At 42.8% G+C, this 20,716-nt stretch overlaps 1 long non-coding RNA gene across 13 annotated transcripts in view; it reads left to right on the top strand.

Annotated features, from left to right (window-relative positions):
- The first annotated feature begins 3,104 nt into the window (after positions 1-3,104).
- LOC109285791 (uncharacterized) overlaps positions 3,105-20,716 on the top strand; it is a 167,043-nt gene continuing 149,431 nt past the window's right edge. For 3 of the 13 annotated variants that reach the window (XR_009462681.1, XR_009462679.1, XR_009462673.1), the window contains exons 1-2: positions 3,107-3,374; positions 15,180-15,374. This is a non-coding gene — a long non-coding RNA (uncharacterized LOC109285791). Of the gene's footprint in view, positions 3,375-15,179; positions 15,375-19,569; positions 19,732-20,716 lie in introns of all 13 variants that reach the window. The other 10 variants (XR_009462674.1, XR_009462676.1, XR_009462677.1 and 7 more) reach the window with 6 other exon arrangements.

The following is a 20,716-nucleotide window of genomic DNA, read 5'->3' as shown; positions in this document are numbered from 1 at the left end:
TACCTAGAAAGGTGATGGAAGCTCCATCCTTGGAGGTTTTCAAAACCCAGCTAGACAAAGCTTTGGCTGGGATGATCTATTTTGGGATGGTCTTACTTTGAGCAAGGGGTTGACCTCCTGTGGTCCCTTCCAACCCTAACTTCCTATGATTCTATAATTCACTGCAGTAGTGCAGATGGTCTTCTTTGTAGCCCAAGGGCATAAGACACATGTGGCCAAAACACAATTAGTGGTGGTGAAATGACTATGCAGAGACCAAAACAGCTTTCCAATCTGAGTAATGAGTACAAACCAACCTTAGTAGTTGCAAAATGAAGCTTGTCAAATTTATGAATGGGATTTTAGGACAATAGCAGAAGCTTGGACCTGATGACCCAGAAGTTCCTTTGCAGTCCTATTTCCTACACAAAACAATCAAGCAAAAGGCAGAGTATCCCCAAAGCTATTTGGGGGTCAGACTCAATGACCTATTGAGGTCCCTTCCGACCCTAACATCTATGAATCTATGAATCTATTCTAGGCTGAAGCCCCAGCCAGCAATCAACCCATGTCAACTGCACTGAGTAGAGATGAGTTGCAGCTGAGTATTGAGCTCCATCTCTAAATTCCTGTAAGTTGGAAGGTGTTATAAAATATAAGTGATTATATATTTGCTGTGCTAATAGTGGTGCTGAATATAGTTTCTGGTATTAACAATGTTTCATTGCCATCTGTGCTCTGATCCTTGTTTCACAGGAATCTGATCTAATTAAGAAAAAGGCCTGGACTGCTCCTGGAAGTACTTCTCTTCATTTATTTGTGCATTGGCAACTGTTATCTGCAGAAGGAGCAAAATGTACTTTAATAAGGTAGAAAAAGAAATATTTTTGTAAATAATATGTCTGGCTTGGTCTTTTATCATGTCTTTTCCTACCTAATAAAAGGTACCACACTTTTGCCCCCACACAATACGTATAACACTAGGAAAAGGACAGACAGTTAACCACATATGTAGGACCCTTCAGTTAAAAATATAGAAGAAACCTCATCTTCATGTGAAAAAACCCCAGTCTAACAAAATGAACATATATACACACCATTCATACATTTCTCAGCATTTTCATTCCCAGACCTTTGAATCCAATAATAAAACCCTAACATTTTTTTAACTTAGTTTCTTGTATAGAGGAATGCTGTCAATGCATCAAAGAAAGACAAAAATTCTGCTCTGTGGAACAGCTGGACAAGATACCACCAGAATATCATTCACCTAATTTTATTTTGGAAAATGCACCAAATGAGGATCCTTTTAAGCTATGCTTCATCGAGCTTTCCTTTGCAATATACTACAAAGAAAACGTGAACACAAACTCATGTGCAGCAGAATCCAGTTACTGCACCATCCTACCCTTCCCCTAGAACTTGACATCAAGGTGGGAGGGAAGAGGACCTACAAGAGAGAGACAATACAACCACTTGTATCAGCCAGGAGGTGTTGTGGGGTGAGAGTGGCACAGAGAGCTTTCATGAGGGCCACAGTTACAAGAAAACAATACCTGCAGCGTTGGAAGTCAGAACTTTTGCATTAGCAGGAGAAATAGTTAGAAGCCAAGTAGAGGTCACACCATGCTTTGAATACAGAGGGTTGTTTTTCACTGAACAATGTGTCAAGCATGATAAGAGGTAATTTCTTAAATTTTGTAGAAATATTCTCTTTTGATTTCAGAGTAAATCTGGTTATTTTCAGTCCAACAATCTTGACTGAGGGTGTGCAGAGTGTGCATTTCTGACTGCTTATATATAGTCTTATATTTAGTCTTCATGCCCAAGAGAAATAGCATAGGCTGCCCAAATTGGTTGTTTTAAAGGACAAGATGGCTTCTTGTTCACTAATGATAGAAGTCACCCAGCTGGAACTTGCACAATCTGTATCACATCCATTCTGCCCAGCAAACTGTCTCCCAGAAATACATTGGTATAAATTAATCTATTGGTAAGCACCTAAAGAATAAGGAGATAAGGTATAGCCAGGACATGTTTTTTTCAAGAACAAATCATGTCAGAAAAATCTGATTGGTCTCCCTGACAGAGTAACTGGCTTAATGGATAGAGAAGAAGCAAGAGATGCAATATGGCTTGACTCTAGTAAAAGTCTTTTGACATAATTCCCCATGACTGCATTTGTAACCTGGCAGTGCCCTAAAAATCTTACATTCTTATAAGCACAATAGGGAAATAATTTCAAAATGAAATTACTGTAAGCTGGGTGCATAACTTGATAATAGTTATTGTTCACTGTCAGATAGGGACTGTAGGAAGTGGGGTTGTAAAAGGCTTTTGTCATCAATATGAAACTATTCTATATTTCATTAGCAATTTTGATGGACTAGAAATTATCTCCTAACTGAGCATGGGATATGTGGGTTAGAAAGAACCACGAACTAGTAAAAAGTCAAGAATATGGTGCTTTTGCAGAATAAAAAAGCAGCAACAAATCTTATTCTGGTATGTTGTACACAAGACATTATCATTTCCTCATTTCCCTCTACTTGGCAATGATGGCTGTTAGGGTAACGATCTAGATTTTGGGGAGTGCTGGGTGTGCAGCTGAATACGTTTTTTTCCTGTGTCTCAGCAAAAGCTGCTGGTCACAAGGCTGGATGATGTATTAAAAGTAACCTCAGCAAAAGTCGCTAGTCACAAGGCTGGATGATATATTAAGAGCAACTAACTTGGCTAATGCTTAAGTAAGTGGATTCTTAACAAAAGGATAGGGTGCAAAGTGCATGATATGTTGAGTAAAAATAGGATATAGCCCACCAGTTATCATTAGGGGACAAAAGCAGAAATATGGCCTTGGAGATGGTACTGAAGTCAGCAGGAAAACCAGAAAGAACCAGTGAGAAACCGCAAGTGACTGAAAGAAGATGGGGGTCAAAGTCTTATGCATACACTCTTAGCAGAGGAGCATGTAAATGAATGAAATGCATAGGCAAGACCATGCTAAGGAAGCAAACAGTAAACAGAGGTGGAGCTTGAGATGGGAGGAGAAATGGGTGGAACCAAAGGAGGGACATAGGCAGGGTGAATGTTAATATGTATGAACCAAGGTGTATAAAATGTGAAAAGAACTAATGTTCAATGCTGCTCCCCTGGTTTCACGGGCTGTGTGTCTGTGAGAGAGCTCGCCCGAAGCTGTCTCCATTCTGAATAAAGCTGTTGAGAGGAATGTGTGCTGGTGTTTGCTCCCTGCTTGCTCTGTCTAATGAGTACCAGGATCCATGAGCAATTGGACCGTCGTCTCCCTAGTCACTGAGTGCCGCATGGAGTCGGGGTCTAACAAGGGCCTAGAGATCTTCTGGACTGCATGAACCTGATCTCATCTGGAAGCTAAGGTACTTCCACGCCTGCCCACTGCTTGGATGGGAGGTCACTTAGAATCCTGTGCATGTAGGCCCTAGCCAAGTGGTCATGACTTAATTCTTCTGGAATATTAAACTATAGAAACAGAATGAGCAAAAATACTTCATTTGCTCCCAGCATCACTCCTGAGTTAACAGAGGAATAAAAAACAACAAAGAAGTCCTTTCTGGTAAGACCTCTCACCCGGAGAAAGTGTCTGGTGTTGGTCCCTGTAGTTTAACAGAGATGTTGACAAACTAAAGAAGCTTCAGAGAAAAAAAAGAAACTAGACCAATAAGAGGTCTCAAAAACATGACATGTAGAATGGTTAGAATCAGGTTTGCTTAATCCACAAAAGAAAAGACCTTGGTACAACATAGTGACAGGCTTCCAGTATATGAAAAGTTGTTATAAATAAGAGGTGATCAACTATTCTCTCTTTACTGACTGTAGGACAAGAAACAAATCAACTTAGTTCACAGCAAGGGTAATTTAGCTTAGATATAGGAACTACAAAAATAATTAAGCACTCTAATGGGTTATGGAGGGAGGTTGTGGAAACCACATCATCAAAAGTTTTAATACAGACAGTGATCATACAGACAGTGATCAAGGTGTATTTTATTTTGCTTCAGAGCAAACAGACAGATTAACTGACCCTTCAAGGTCCTTTACACACTGTATTTCTATAATTCTTTGGCATTTGTAAGAGATGAACTTGAAAAACACTCCCAACATGCTAAAGTACATTATGACGACATGTTTCATTGTAAAGTTCAGTTTCACATTCAAACTTTCTAAACAACATGGTTAGGGAGACAATCCAAAAATAGTGCCTATGCTGCCTATAATTTCTCGTTGTTTCTAATGTCTAACTGCAAATACAGAATGCAGTAAAAATTCATCTGGAATCAAATGAAATGTTTAACACCTCTTAACATGGGGATGTGCTCAAACTCCCCAGAGACTTGGAGTCAGAAACTGTCCAACTTATAATAATAACAATGATTATAGTACTCTGCGGTTTGTGCTACTTGTAGTTAGAGTCCTTCCAAAACATTTGTAACATCCTGTGGTTTTTAGACTGAAGATTCCTCAGCTTGCACAGAAATGCAGCAATTTCTGAGCTACATTATGATAGCAATCCTAGGCTAGCAACATCTTACAAAAGCGTTTATGAAGAGAGGTGAAAAAGAATTTCTCTCTTTGCAATGACAGATGGATTTATCCTTTAAAAGTAGGCAATGGAGTTTTCCAGACTGAAATTAAGCCAGAACATTAGCACTGAAGTACTATTGGAACTTTAAGGATGAGTACTTATTTTGAGGTTTCATCTAAAAGGCAATTATAGTAGGCAATACATTTAAAAAGTACCACAAAATTTAGCCCAAAAAATATGAATATAATGCTATAGAAAAAAAATTTGTAACTACAAGATTTTGCTATACTTGGAGTCTTTGACCCTGGTTTATCCTGGAGTTCAATCCCTGATAATCTATGTCCTTGAAGCTCATCCTGGTGGATAATGGAAAATTCTGCTCCATTTCCTCTGGGACTTCATGCTCATTAGTCACAGCATACCAATTAGAAGCTTTGTTAGAAAACCAGAAGAATGTGACATAGCACATGTACAAACCAGGAAGCTGCTTTCACATATAACATGGATGAATGGCTTTGTATGGAGTGCCAAGCATCACATTAGTAGGTCGTGTGCATCAGCACGCAAGATCAACAAAAGAAGCACAAGAATTTTTAAGTCAGCACTCTCAGTAAGCAACCAATTCTAAGCCTACTCAGTAAGAATTCAAATACTTTCTGTAGCCAAAAACTCCCCAAACAACATTTGAAACAAAATTTGTAAAAGAACATGTATTCTTATGCATACTGCCCTCTAAAAAATTACAGTGCCACTAGCTGTTGACCAAATTCTTTCGTTAACTATCAGAGGTGAAATTGGGGTTAGTGCCCTCCCAAATGGCTTATGAACCAGAACAACAACTATTTTCAAAAGGGATTATTGCCGCTATAAACCATTGTCAAGTGTTTGTAACAGCAATTCTTAATTAGGAAAATAATAGGACTCAGCGTCTGTGCTCTGATCATGCAGCTAACAACAGACTACACCTCAATCAAAACATAGAATGAGATTCAATGCACATGCAGATTTACTTTTATGATTTGAGTTAGAGATCTAGGCCAAATAATTTACTTTAAAAATAATGGTTGGCAGGAGCTGCCACACAATTACATTGTTTACAGGATTCTGAACCCCTCAATTCTACTTTAGATATTTTCCTAACAAACTTTTTGCTTTGGAAAAGATATTAAGGGTTAATATCTCCGACTGCCTCTTAGTAGAGGCAACAAATTCTGCCTTTCAACTTAGATTTTCCTTTCTAGAATTCAAGCAGTGATGTTGGTGATGTTTTGCACATATTGTATATTATAGAAGGAACATTTTGCAAAATGTTCCATCTGTGACAGAAATCACCAGAAATTATGCATGAGGGGTGCATCACAGAATAGAAGCTCTTTCTGAAGAATGAAGGGACCTTAAACTCCATAAATCCTGTGAAAAGGGAGTTGGGACTACCTGGCACAGAACTTTTAAAATGTTATTAGAAAATGTTAAAAATTATGGACATGGTTTCATAGAGTTGGAAGACAACATAGGACTCCATGCATGGTAATTACATGGGTACGTAGTTGGTGTCCATTAATACAGTCTAAGACATGCAGTTAGTTATGCAGCCTACAGGGGAGAATGGTTAAGAAGTTTCAGTGCAACACTGGAAAGAGAGACAAGACCCCTGTGCATGGTAACCATATTGGTACACACTTGTGAAGCTGTAAGTTATTCTTAGACAATGATTTTAGCATGCAGTGTACAACTAATGGAATGGGGAATATTTAAGGGCATTAACAGACTTTGCAAGTCTATATAGTGTGTGTGGGGAGGAGGGAGGCAGGTTCAATCGATCCCCTTGGTCTCACTTCTGGTATGTGATCTTGGATGGTTATCTTCATACTGGTGATGGCTTATAATGTGCTCAGTGTAGATATCCCTTAACCATCAGATGGTATCGGACACCCTGAGGAGCATCATCATTTTTGGGTGGCACCACAGTACTCTGCAAGCTCACAGGATGCTTTCGTTGCTCAGGTCCCATACTCCGAGTACCCCAGTGATCTGTGCCTGCACTGTTCTTTTGTGCCCCTTCTCACTCAGGATATCAGCCAGTGGCTTGTATTTGGCTTTGGCAAAAGCCTGCCACCAGGCCTCAAATGGGTTGGTCACATTGATCATCAGGATCTTTTTGTTGTCCTTGTTTGTTACAACAATGCCAAGACACAGCTGGCTGTCATAGCCTGGGACAGCATGGTTCACAGCTATTCTCCTGACTGATGCTGATATGGGCTTCACCAACCAGTCACATATGACATTGTGACAAATTTGCCCAGCTCTCACATGGGGCTTGAAGCCATGCAGGATGTGGAACAGGGTCTTGCTCTCATACCTCTGACACTTCATGTCTCTGTAATCACAGCAGATGACACTGTTGAATAGGAGGCTGTTTAGACAGATCCAATGGATGAAACACTAGTCTGTGAAGCACATTTCAATTCCAATGAGGCATAAACTGGTTGCTGGTCTCCCACTTTCAGATGACCTCGAAGACTTTGTTGTCATCAGGTTTCACCTTCAAGCCGCTAATGTACTTGGCCTGCACAGCATCCTTTAGGAACTTCTCCTGGCAGGTCCAGACTCAGGGTGATGATAATTCAGTTGGTGGTCCTTGCATTAATATGTGGGGGATGAGGAAGGTGTTCAGGGCATCAATATTCTGCCAGGGGCCAGAAGTGAGGAGTCAAGTTTGTAAGCATCCTAAGTGATCCCTCAGATCTTTTAGTATGAAAGATCCTTAATCTACTTTCCTTCTCTGTGGATTCAAATAGGAGTTGCTAAAAAGGAGAATATGTAGACTAGCCAGTGTACTGGTGCTACTAGGTAATCATAAGAAGGCTTGAAAATGGAGACCACATTTAAAATGTCACATCTGACATGTTCACCTGGACAGCAATGTACAAAAAGTAACCACAATATGACATCTAATGTGAAATACATCTTTCCTAATTGTTGCCCCAGGCCCCTCCATAGGCAATATCAGCATCCAAGTTTTTGAACTCAACTCCACTCAGCCTCTACTATGGACCCTACCTTATATCACACTTATCACAATGGATCATTCCATAAAACTCCTTTTTGTTTTCCAAAATCTGCTTAATAAAAATATGGATTTCATTACTTTTTCTATATTGAGGCAGAAGGCAGGATAGAGATGAACCTTATAGGCTTAGTAAATCAGACACGTATAAATTTTTATGAGCCCACACTAACTTCATCAGGTGCCATATATTTTGCCTATTTGACAACATCTCTGTCCCGGAGTATCATAAGAACTATGCCAGGCCCCAGGACTAAACTGATGAAAGTAAAAAGCTGCTAACCAGGCCAGAAAAGAGACTCAGAGGTTAGACTCCCTCTGCATGCATCTCCTATGAGAAATACCATATTTTCTTCACTTCTAGGTCTATGGGTGCTTTTATGAGAGGAGAAGCAGCTATGGTTTTGTGAAGATTAAGAAAAGACAATGGTGCTACTGCAACAGTAAACAAAAACAATACACCATTCTTTCTAAATGCAAAGAGTGGGATTTAGATTTCTTAGGTTGTGGGGGAAGACATTTGCAAGTTTTGCCCAGTGCTAATTATAAATCCAGTTGTTGGTGTGAGGCTGTAACCTAGTGCAAAATTTCTACAGCAACAGTGCTCAATCTTTTAGCTGCACAGGCCAGATGAGTGGCAAGAGGGAGGAGGGAGGGTTCAGACCTGTCTAGTCCTACATGCCAGGATCAATGCCCTGAGCTCAATGCCACCTTCGTCTGGCCCCATGCCACCTCTGCTTGGCCCTGTGTGTTGAGATCCGGACCCCATGGCCCCCAACTGCCTCTATCTGGCCCTGTGTGCTGAGATCAGAGTCCTGCCATGGATATGGCCTGCAGGCTGGGGGTTGAGCACCCCTGTTCTACAGTACTTACAGTACTGCCACTCCAACTACTCAGAGCTAGAACATCAGGCCAAAAAAATTCATGAGATTACATTAAAATCAAGTTTAAAAATGAGCTTTTGGTGATTCCTTCTATTTTCTTCGTCATTTCTTTGCCTTTGACTACAGGCACGTCATATTTCCAAATGTAATTGTTTAATCATGAGGGCTAGAAAATTTGGGTTTTAAATGAAAGCTGAGATTCTCATGCGTTCACAAGACTGAAGGGTTTCCAGCTTTAAGGAGAAAGAAACAAACACAAAACAAACCCCCAAATCCCATAAAACTCTGGATAAAATCACTTGTGATAGCAATGCTTGCTATTTACCTAAACAATTACTCCTCAGATTTAAAAAAAATAGCCAGTTCAATTTATACTGAAGTTCATTAAGAAGAAAACAACAGCAATGTGTCAGGTTTCTTTGACTGTAGGAGCCACAACCTTGATAAGAGTTTTAATTCACATTATTTTCCAACCTCTAAATGTCTGCCATTAGGGCACCCTGATGTCTGCTTGTAACAATTCTACTGATTTTAAGCAGTTGAAATAAGCCAGTTTGGTTTGGTTGATCAGTGTTGAGCAGGACAAGCCACATATAGCAAGGCACTAAAAACAGACGGTAGCTGACTACAAAACAGTATATTTATGAACACTAAAATGACAGTGTTGCATGAGTGCACTGAAAGCAGAATTTGGCTCACTGCACTGAGATAATTGCACTGACTACATTTTCACTAAGTAACACATTAATAGTGTGCTGAATTTAGATGGAATGTTGGTTTATCTAAAAACCAGAATTCCATCATGAAAAAAACCTTGAAAGTTTCTACATTTTAGAAAATGAAGCAAAAGGCATATTTAAAAAACAGTATAGGTAAAATACCAGTTAGAAAACAATCAGATTAAAAGGTTTTTTTTACTGTTTACATACTGCAATCAGCCTGTATAGAAAATAAATTTCTAATTAAAAAAATTATATATTTATAGAGAGGGGTAGTACTGTATTCACGTCATTACAATATATCATAGTAGTGAAAATTTAAGTAAAAACTACTTACCTGCAATTTTATTGTTACAATAACGCCAAATTTCCAATTAGTACATAAATGTAAAGCACCTGAAAACTGTCTTGCTGCAGGGTATAATGGAATCATGGATTCCTTCACGTTACATTTCTCAGCATGCCAGAATGGTGCTAGCAGCTCTTCTTAAAAGCACCAAACTTTTTTTTACTAAGCATCCCCTCACCCCCCCAAAATACACAGACATATCATAAGGAATATGTAATCCAGCAGAGTCACTGTGAACCTTTGAACAGACCCCTTGTATTCATAGTGACATTTATTGTCACCCAGGTTGTCATGTTACACCAATGTGAGGACATTTGAAACAAAGTGAAATGGGCCTCTGAAGCTAGTGTGTTAAATGAAAACATATGGAGGATTTCCTGCTGTGGACTCCCCACTGAGGCAAACTTCAAGGGGGTGTAGAATTTACTTGTTAAATCCTTCTGTTTGCTAGTATCCATCATACAAATAAATCTAGCAATGAATAGATGAGTTTATTACTACTGCTCTTCAGATAACTCTCCAGTACCACTTCCTATCCCTAATTAATTCTCATTGTAGACATGGATAACTGAGAGCAGGAGAACACTGACCTTTGTGTTTCAATGCCAAATGTTTTTCTGATCATATTTCATCTTACAGGAGCAAATAAAAGTATATGTTCTGTGGGAAAACGCTGTGCAAAGCCATATGCTTCTTTGACTTCCTATCCCCTCCACCCCTCTCCTGCCCCTCCCTATGCCCTTATCTAAGATAAGCAGCTTCAGGTTACACACACAGTACCTTGTAAAAGCATGGTCTGGAAAATTAATTCTTGAAAAGATTAAAGGTTTTTTCCCCTCCTTTTGCAAATATGTTTCTGCTTTTGGGGACTACATTTCAATTTATAAACTGAAGGTGCTGGCTGCTTTGGCATATAGAGGCACTTAACAACCATACAAAATGAAACCCATATACCTAGTCCAGGGATAGTTTGTAACTCGGGTACACCCAAGGGTGTACCCTATTCTCAATTGGATGGGATGGGTAGGCAGGAGCGGGTGCTGTGAGAGGAATGCTGGAATTTTGAGCGGATGCCTCTTTCCTCTATATTGTTAGCTTAGGCCCAAAGTTATTATATACAATTTATTGAGTTACCAACATTTATATATAAAACTCTTTAAGATAGATATAATTACAGATACAGATACAAATATACATATAAAGGTCTGTTGGCAAGAGGATGTCTTCCCTAGGGAGGGCATTCAGGTAAGTACCCGAGCCTCAGGCCCACAAGAGGGGTGGATCCCAGGACAGTTAATCCAGCAAGTTTATACCACAAGTGGGTTAGCTAATAAAGACATCCTGACAGAGCCCATTATAAAGAATTAATATACCCAACTATTTATAACATCAACAATAACTATCGATACCAAAAAAGAAACATAACTGTACCAGATATTAGATGCACCCTACCTCGGTTCCAACCACTTAGTCCCTCAAATAGGATAGGGTCTTCTCCCCCTAGGTCCCCTTCGGGTTCGTGTATATTTGGGATCTCCTCCTCTTTAACTCTGGAGAGCGCAGAGTGTGTGGGGCCTTCCCCCCTGCCCACTCCTCCCAGGGTCCCTTGCCTGGGGGCACTTCCCCTGTGGGACCCGAGTTCCCAGTAACTCACGGTCCTTCCTCTGGGGGCTACTGATTTGGCCTCTGGGTCCCCACACCATCTCTGGCCTCCTGGACCCATTGGCCTTGAGTTGAGGGTCCTTCCCTCTAGGCCCTGTGCCCCATGTTGGGCACCCAGGGAGCTTCTATGGGAGCCTATGGGAGCCAAGCCCTCACTGGCTCCGGTTCCCCAGCCTCATGCCTCACGCCGGGGGTCCTTCCCTTTCCCAGGCCCTGCTCTGGGCACCGGGGCTCTTTTAGTTTAATGCTGAGCCACATTGCGGGGCTCTGGTTATCCGGCCTGGAGCCAGGGCTAACTTGAGCTGCCTCAAGCTGCTCCCAGGGCTGACTCTCTGTGCACTGACCTGTGCACTGTGTGGGGCCTGACCAGCCTCGAGCTGCTCCCAGGGCTGGCTCTCTGTGTGCTGATCCATGCACTGCCTCACCCAGCTGCTTGCTGGGTTTGCAGGCTCAAGTTGCCTTGAGTGCCTCCCAGAGCCTAAGCACCACATGCTGATCCATGCAAAATCGAGACTCAGGCAGGGTCCGGATGATGGTCTTCCCTGGAGCTCCTCTCTCCTTGCTGTTCTTTGCTTCATCTGCAAAAGCACGTTGGGCTTTTATTTACACCGGAGTCTGAAGTCTGATGGACCTGCAAAGCACAGTCTCCAATCAGGTCCAGGGGCTCCTCACTTCCCACTCCTCACTCCCCACTGTTCGAGCAGGGGCGGGGTGATCCCTTCCCAGCTGTTGCCTGATTGGTGGAAATGTTCCACCAATCCAAAGTGTCCTTCTCCAAGCCAGGCTTGCCGGGCAAAAGCAGCGAGCCTGCCCCAGTTTATCTGAGAAAGTAAGAGTAGCATGGTCTGTCTTACTGATGCAGTTACGCAGAACTGTACATAAACTAATCACTTAAAAAGAAAAAGAAAAAAGACCCTGCCATTTTATAATATTGTTGTTTGGGGCGGGGGGGTGGGGGAAGGGCATTAAGTTGCTTTGCCCCGTTCTCTCTCTTTTGTAATACTATTTTAGGCATTTGATAAGAAAAGTGTTCCTACCAATCTGCTTGTCCAATTTTTAAGTGGCAAGCATTCCGTTTTCTCCAGGTTTTGAATGGAGCTGATATTACAAAGATGCTTGTTCTTTATATGAGAGACTTAAAAAATATTTTTCCCCTCCATATTGTCACATCTGCCAAAAAACCATCATCATGACCACCCAAACACTCACATAGCATTCACATGCAGCTATGCAGAAAAAGAAACAAAATCAACTCTGTTTTATTGCACCAGGCCTTCAACTGTGTGAAACTGGTGTACCTTATGGCTAGGGACAGACATTACACATAAACCAGTTTCAGTGATCAGAAATTAGTTTAAACCTCTAACAGAACATAAATTCAGTGCAGATAAACCAGTCTGAAAATGGCTGAAACTAGTTTAAGATAAACCTGGTTGAATGTAGTATCAGACAACTGATTTGGGTCAAACCGGTTTATGCAATGTCTGTCCCAAACTCCTCCCTGGTTTAAGTTAAGCCAGAGTCCCCCAGCATCCCAGATGCTTTGCAGCCCTGGGCTGGGCTATCTGCTCCAGAGAGCAGAGCTGGCCCTGCCCCTCTTCTCCCTGGCCAGAGCTCCAGTGGAGACTGCAGAGACAGCAGGGTCTGCTTACTTGCCCTTCGCCCCCTCCCTGCTCGCTGCTCAAGCAGGGATTAACTCTGCAGAAGCATTTAGGATACTCACCAAGAAGGTACCCTTCAACAAAAGAAGATGAGAAGAGAAAATGAGAATGAAAAAAGAAGGAAAGTAGATTCAGAGACAGGGCAGAGGAAAAGCGAAGGAGAATCAGTTACAATAAACATAGGGCAGAAGGGAAAATGAAAATAAAGCTTAAAAACTGGGTGAAATAAATAGTAAAAAAAAAAAGATGCAAAAACTGAGCAGAGAACTGAGGGGAAAAAAGCATGAAAGGAACAAAACAGAAGGGAAAGCAAATATGAGAAAAGCAAATGAGGAGACAATTTCTCACACAAAATTTGAATCTCTGGAGCCCTCTTCCAGGTTATGATATATATAAAGACAACTTGAAAGATCATCTTTGACCTATTTGTAGACAGCACCTATTTTCATTATTTGCTCCTGAACCAGAAATGTCCATGTTGTCAGATACTGTTCTTAAATTGTTTAAAGGCCATTTATGTATGTGTGTAGGGAAGGATGGTGAAGCTGTAAATTCATATCTAGACACAGTATAAAAATGTACGGGTTAGTTAGTGAAAAGCTAGAGGGATTAACTGTGCTTCAATAATAAGCATAATCGAAGAGGGGGAATGTGATTCTCCAGTACTGCCACTGGGCAAACACAGGTACTCCTCACTTAACATCGCCCTGGTTTGTTTTGTTATTATGTTGCTGATCTATTAGAGAACATACTCCTTTAAAGTCACGCAAGTTTTGGTTATAACATTGTTTGGTCACCGGAAAAACAGAGTAAACCATGGAGTTTAACTTTTACCAGAGGCAAACGCAGATTTCTCATTTCACAAGAGAAACCCATGGATTTTGCCATTTTGCAGTGAGCTCCCTGTAGGCTGGCAGAGTTCCAGCCTGCAGGGAACTGGGAGGGGGTGGGAGGAAGGCAGTGAGACAGGGGGCACCATGTGCATGGACATGCATGTGGTCCCAGGCAGCCTGCAGAGCAGCTGGTAAGTTGTTTTTTTTGGGGGGGGGGAGGGGGATTGAGGCCCCTGTATGGAGGTAGCTGGGCAGGGCTGGAGCTGCTGTCCAACCGGGTGGGGCTTGGGGTCCGGGGCCACAATGCACGGCTGCAGAGCCCCAGCGGGGAGCAGGACGGGGCTGCAGGTGGCTCGTCTGGGGGAGTGGGAGGGCCACCTCTCTGCTCCTGTGAGCACTCCTGGCGGGCAGGGAGGACCTATGCCCCCAGATCTGTGCATGGGGCAGGCTGTGGGCGTGGGGTTCCACCCTGCTTCCCTGCCCTGGGACCTCTGCAGCCCAGCGGGCACGCTCCCTGTGTGGGGATCTCCTCACCACTGCAGGGTCCCCGCCCCCCCGCCCCCGCTGCCCTGGCAACACGCCCCCTACCACTGCAGGCCGCCCCCCGCTGCCCTGGCAACACGCCCCCTACAATTGTCACTGCTTTGAGGGGTGCAGCCCCGTGCTGCTGCCCTCACTGCAGCCCCACAGGTAGGAGGCATGTCGCTGGGGCAGCGCAGGGCGAGCAGCAGTGCGGAGATCCCCGCACAGCTCCTTTGCTCCCTGTCATGCTGGTTCATGGGGGTGGGAAGCAGGGCAGCAGGAAACAGCAGGCCTAGGCCAAGAAGCTGCTCACTGCTGTTCCCTGCCACCCTGCTTTCCTCCCTCATGATCCAGCATGGCAGGGAGCTCAGGAGCCACGCAGGGATCTCCTCACTGCTGTTCACCCCGCGCTGTTCTGGCAACTGTTACAACCCAAAGTTGTGAGTTTTTGTTTGTGTGTGCTTCAGCAACACTAAATTATGTTCCCGCTAAAATTGCAGCTTCCTTGCACGGTGGAGTTCTCTGCTGCGGGGGAGAACTCCGGTGCAACGGGGAATTTCCCGCCAAATTTGTAGCTTCTTTGCATGGTGCATTTCTTTTGCATCTCAGAGATGCACGGTGCAAAGGAGTTCCCGCCATTTGTATAAGAGTTCGTGCCACATTATTGGGCAACTCTAATATATGCATACGTGGCGGCTAGCGATTGGCTTGCTAGCCGTATAAAGAGCTTGAGTGGTTTCTGCCCAAGTTGGAGGATTCCACGAACATCAGGAGGAGGAGACTTCACCCTGTGTGAAGATCTCTAAGCGCTGTGGATCCTCACGGACCCAACGCGTTTCTTAAGCAGGCAACAGAGGTTTAAACAGCCTCTGGCCTCTCCCCGTCGCCGAGCGCAATCCTAGACATATCCCTTTCCTATATACTCAATTTTCGAACCCACAGAGCCTTAACAACTCTGGGGCCTGAGAACCGAACAGAGCCCACGGAGCTTTGACAACTCGGTGGAAAAGAATTGCCGAACCTGCGGAGCCTTACAACTCCGGGGCCAAAGAACCGAATTTGTCATAGTCCTCCAACGAGGATTTAAGTGGAGCTGCACCTGGAAACTGTCCAGCCTACACCGCGACCATCTTGGGTGTAAGTAAATAATCTTTCAATCAACCATTACGCCTCTGTGACTAATTCTAGCCCGTGCGTGCCTTGCCGCCGCGCGGTTTCCTCCGGCCCTGCGTGCCCGGGCTGCTGGCCACAGCCCGCGTGCGCAAAGACGGGCCTGGCTCACCCCCGGCCCGCACAGCAACATGCCTCCTGCATACGGGGCTGCAATGAGGGCAGAGGCATGTGCCCCTTTAATGCAATGAGGGCTGTGCCCCTTGAATCAGCAGCAGGCGCAGGAAGCGCATCACCAGGGCAGCAAGGGCAGTTTTTTATTTCACTAACATTGCCATGAATCTAGACCAGGGTTTTCCCAAAGTTTTTATACCACGGCCTGGCAAACCACGGCCCAGTGTCGCAGCCGACCACAGCTAGAATTTCCAGCCAGAAGACAGGTAAACATATCCCGACCACCCAGGCGAGGGGTGGGGGAGATGGGCCAAACCCTGCACTGCTGTGGGCCCTGTGGAAGGAGCTGTGGCCTCTCCACCCGGCTCTGGGGGGGCCACACTTTGCCAGTCTGCAGCCACTTCTGGTCTGGCAGCTGACTATGCTGTGGACCCGCAGCCAATCTGCCGCAGCCCAGCACCAGACTGCAGCCCGGGGATTGAGAGCCCCTGATCTAGACTATCCCAGCTGAAGCAAGTGCACTTGTGCTCTTTTAACCAAGATTGGGTCGGTGTCTATATATGCACAACAGAACAATTCACTTGCAAAGAAAATGCTAGTATAAAAGGCAAACAAAGCAAAGAGAAGAGTTCACAGCTGGAAGATATCCCATAAAATCACTTATGAATATTACACCTTTGCAGGGATCATTTTGTAGTGAAAATGATGATTTCCAACATCTCCTCAGCAAAGGGCAAATATTCTCAGGGGAGAAAGCATACAGCAATGCCATCAACACTAAAGCAGTGTCTTTCGTGCACATTTATGTCTTCAACATTTCACAAACCAAAAAACAATATAAGATATTTTCGATACCGGTGTTTTCCAGCTTAATGGGACTTAATTCCTTAAAGCTGAAAAAGGAAGTCTAAAAGCTGCATAACTAAAGCGACATTACAAAATATAGCCTGAGGCTGCAAATATTTTTATGTGCATTGAGGAAAAGATTGCATTACTGAGCTAGTCCAAAAGTCATTTCCATAGAGTCCCTTCATTCTCATTTACTCCATACATGGCTGCTGTGTAGGGGATTACCTTACATAGCTCTGCACTAAACCCATTTATTCCCTTCTACTTTTTTAATCATACTATACAAATAATCAACTCAGCTACTCATACCAATCAGAGATAAGAATTGTAAAAGATGCTATTCTTTTGATATATATTTTCTCCTCTGTGCTAGCGTGACAGCAGTGAAATTTATGTCCCCTATAAGTTGCAAGAAAATGTATTTTGCTTCATTTTGGCCAACATAAAATATAATTATAAGCAAACTGCAAAATACAGCCACATTTAGCACGTCAAGATTTTATGTGAAAAAATTAGCACAATGCCAGCTACAGTGTGTTTTTTTTCAGATACATAGCATCAAAATCACTTTAAACAAAATAATAATAATTATGCAGCAAAGGAAACTTCTAAACATCAGAGAATGTTTAGAAGTTCAAAAATAGATTTTGTTTTTGCATCAGGAAAAATAAATACTTATTAATATATATTGCATTGAGAGATGACTTTCCAAATGAACAAGCAAAGCAGTGTTCTAAGTGTTATTGTTTATATTTAATTTTTGAGGGATGCAAAATACATAGTATTATTTCCTTCTCCAACATATTTCTCTGCAAAAAGGGATATGAGGCTACTATCAAGATTATTTTTAGGTAACCTTTTTTCCTGATTTCTTTCTTTCTGAGGAACACAAAACTGCAAAGGGACTTCCTGGATTAAATCCAGTCCCTTGCTATAGCAAAAAACCACATGAAAGAGTCCCTTGAATAGTCCTATCATTTTCCACTTTAAACCCATTATGTTTCTGCCTACAGTATTCCCATTGGAAAGTTATTGCGGAATCTCACACATCTGATGGTTGGAAACTATTTTCTAATTTATATGCTAATTTATCCATGCATGACTTATATCTATTTGTTCTTTTGCTAACATAGTTCCTTTGCTTAAAAAGCTTTTCTCCCTCCCTCTTGTTTTCCAGCCCTTCACTATACACGGACAGTAACCATACCCCCTCTCAGCCTTTGTTTCTGTAGGTTAAATAATACAAGTTCTAGTCTCTTCTAGTCTCTTCTTATAAAATATGCTTTTCATTTCCAAGTTATCCTAAAGTTCTTTTTGCACTTGTTCCACTTTGAATGAATCTTTCTTGAACACGGGCTCAAGAACTGTATACAGTGTTTAAAAAAGTATCATGCCAGTGACTTGTAAAATGCAGAACATTTATCAGCTCTGTTATCAATTTTTATCACCCTATCAGAAAACAAAGCCTCTCTCATTAGTTCAAGCTCTTCTTAAACAACTTTTTCCACGAAAGGAATGGAGGGACATTACCAGCTACCTTTGTCCTGTCTCCCACAGCAGGGATGTAGCCAGCATGTGGTATGCTAGCTAATGCTGATATGTGTCTATGTAAGGCAGAGGGGAGCAGGGAATTCCTGCTTAGCCCTGTGCGGGGTGGGGGAGCAGAGGGAAGCCAGGCACATGCCTGCGGTCTCTGCTGGAGCTCCAGCAAGGAGTAGAGGGAAGGGGCCAGTTCTGCTGTGGAGCAGAGAGACCAGCCCAGAGAGCATGCTGTGATGCTGGGGGAGTCCGGTTTAACTTAAACCAGCAAGGTGTCTGGGACAGACATTGCATAAACTGGTTTGACCCAAATGAATTAAGTGTGATACTACATTTAACCAGGTTTTACTTAAATCAGTTTCAGCCATTTTCAAACTGGTTTATGTGCACTGAACATCTGTTCTGTTACAGGTTTAAACCAGTTTCTGATCACTTAAACTAGTTTATGTGTAATGTCTGTCCCTAGTCTTTGTCTGTAAATAATGCGGAGTCGCCATATGTAAAGGGGCCCCTACCCTGTTACTAGAATGGGAAGAAGAAGCAGGGGTATATAGGTGTTTTCCCCTCCTTCATCCCCCTCCCTCCACTTTTTCCTCTCTTACCTTTTGTGTGTTTCCTACTGCATTCTGTCCTTGGTAGAGGTCCCTTCCCTCTGCTTTCCTGGCTATGTATTTTTGATTCTCCCTTACCTTTCATTCCCTTCCACTACATCTCTGTGTCTATTCTTTTCGTGCCCTAATGGTGATGCCAAAGGCAAACTACAGGCAGGGGATCCTGAAGCAAGATGGCCACCAGCTCCAGGCGCAGGCAGGGCCTGATGACCAAGGAAGAGGAAGTAGAGGGGTCATGTGAACTAGGGAGCCCTGTATAAGCCTGAGCTTCGAACTGGACAGGGCCTGCCTCTTCAAAAGCACACCTTGCCTTCTGTACAGCCTCCCCAACTAATTTTAACATCAAGGCATGACACATGAGACTACTGAACAGGGGGTGGACCGGAGGGTGTAGGTGCTAGTAGGCCTCTAGAGATGGGTACCCTGTAGTGGGATTTGTAAGTGGCCTGCACCATATCCAGTGGTGACATGTAAGAAGTGTATGGGGGTGCACATACAGCTCCTGAGAGCACTGGTGCACCCCCTGACAGACCATGCTCTCTGGTTAGGTGATGGGCAGGGGGGGCAGGCAAGAGCACCAGCACCTCCCCTGCGAGCACTGGCTGGGGTGTGGGAGCACTGGATGTAGTGCCACGGCCACTTCTGGAAGCGGCACGGCCTCTTCCCGGTCTGTGCGTTTTGTCACTGGGGAACCTCCCCTGCCCCGATCGGCAATATTGGCACATCTCCCCCCCTCCACCCCCCCCCCAAGATGGCACCAGTCACCCACGACCATATCAATTCTGGTTTGTAGTCATACAAGTGCCCCTCAATACAGCTGTTAGCCCACCATGGTCACAGTGGTGATATGATCCTGTCTTCAGAATATGGGAGTGAATCTTCTGTGTAGTGGTAGGAAAATGATTTGTGTTCCTCATACCCAGGTGCCAGAGCTGCAGGTGGGCTGGGGAACAGAAATACAGCTGAGACTTAGAAAAGCCTCAACTTGGAGAAGAACAGAAAGTTAATGTAAAGCTGGTAGGAAGCAAGAAATAAAAACTCCATTGCAGGAACTTGGAGGGAAGCCAAGCAGCAGGCCAGAAGCAGAGCAGCTGCTGGAGAAAGGATTTACATCCAGGAGTCAAAAGAGGAGGGGCCAAATCCCAACAAAACAGAAATATGGTGGGAAGATGAAGCTTAGAGCACACAGCTGGATCCATATGACTTATGAGGTACAGAAGCAGAAGCTAAAAACAAAACTAAATATTACATATTTCTTAGAGCAGAATTAGTGTGCCCATGATCAGATGTCTGTAATGAGATACTGAAGGATAAAAAGACCATATTTCCTGAAGAGAAGCATATATTGTACTAATCGCAAAACTAGGTAAGGATCTATCTACTTTTGTGTTGTACAAACCTATATCTTTATTAACCTAAGATGCAAATATTTCTTTAGCAAACAGATTTAAAAAAATACTCCTTAAGTATACTAATATAGACCAAACACAGTTCATAATGAATAGATAATTGACTGATAATATCCATAGAATATTATATCTGTATTTTCATACAGAATCAAGTAATGAACTCCACCTGTTCTTATCACTGGATGTTGAAAAAGCTTTTGATAGAGTCAATGGGCAAATTTAAAAAAATGGAGATGCTTTTGGACTAGGACCTAAATTTCAAAGCTGGATGTCAGCTAAATACTCTAATCCATATGCAGCCATAAAAGTAAATGGATGCTTATCAGAAAAAAAATCCCCTTTAATGGTTACACATCAAGGATGCCTATTATCACCCTACTTTTCCTGTGGTAATGGAATCATTTGCCCAATCACTCATAAATTATCCAAATATACAGGGAATAAAAATAGGACAAGGGGATCATAAATTAGTATTATATGCTGCTGATGTTATGTTATTCATTACAAAACCAATTCACACACTGTCTGAACTATAAAAAGAAATAATAAAATATGGGAAAGTTTGGGGATTTAAAAGTAACAACAAAACATCAGAACTCCTAGACATTGGTATAGGAGCAGGTACACAAAAAAGAAATAAATAATAGATATAATATAAATGGGTAACAACTTCATTAAACTACTTACGGGTGAATATTATTGAAAAATGGCAGGAGCTGTACAGTTCTAATTACCCTCTTTTGATTGAAAGAATCACAATAGACTTAGAAAATTGGTCAAAATATGA

Source organism: Alligator mississippiensis, chromosome 5 (genome assembly GCF_030867095.1).
Source record: "Alligator mississippiensis isolate rAllMis1 chromosome 5, rAllMis1, whole genome shotgun sequence".
NCBI lineage: Eukaryota > Metazoa > Chordata > Crocodylia > Alligatoridae > Alligator > Alligator mississippiensis.
This window is presented reverse-complemented; position numbering and strand designations above follow the sequence as displayed.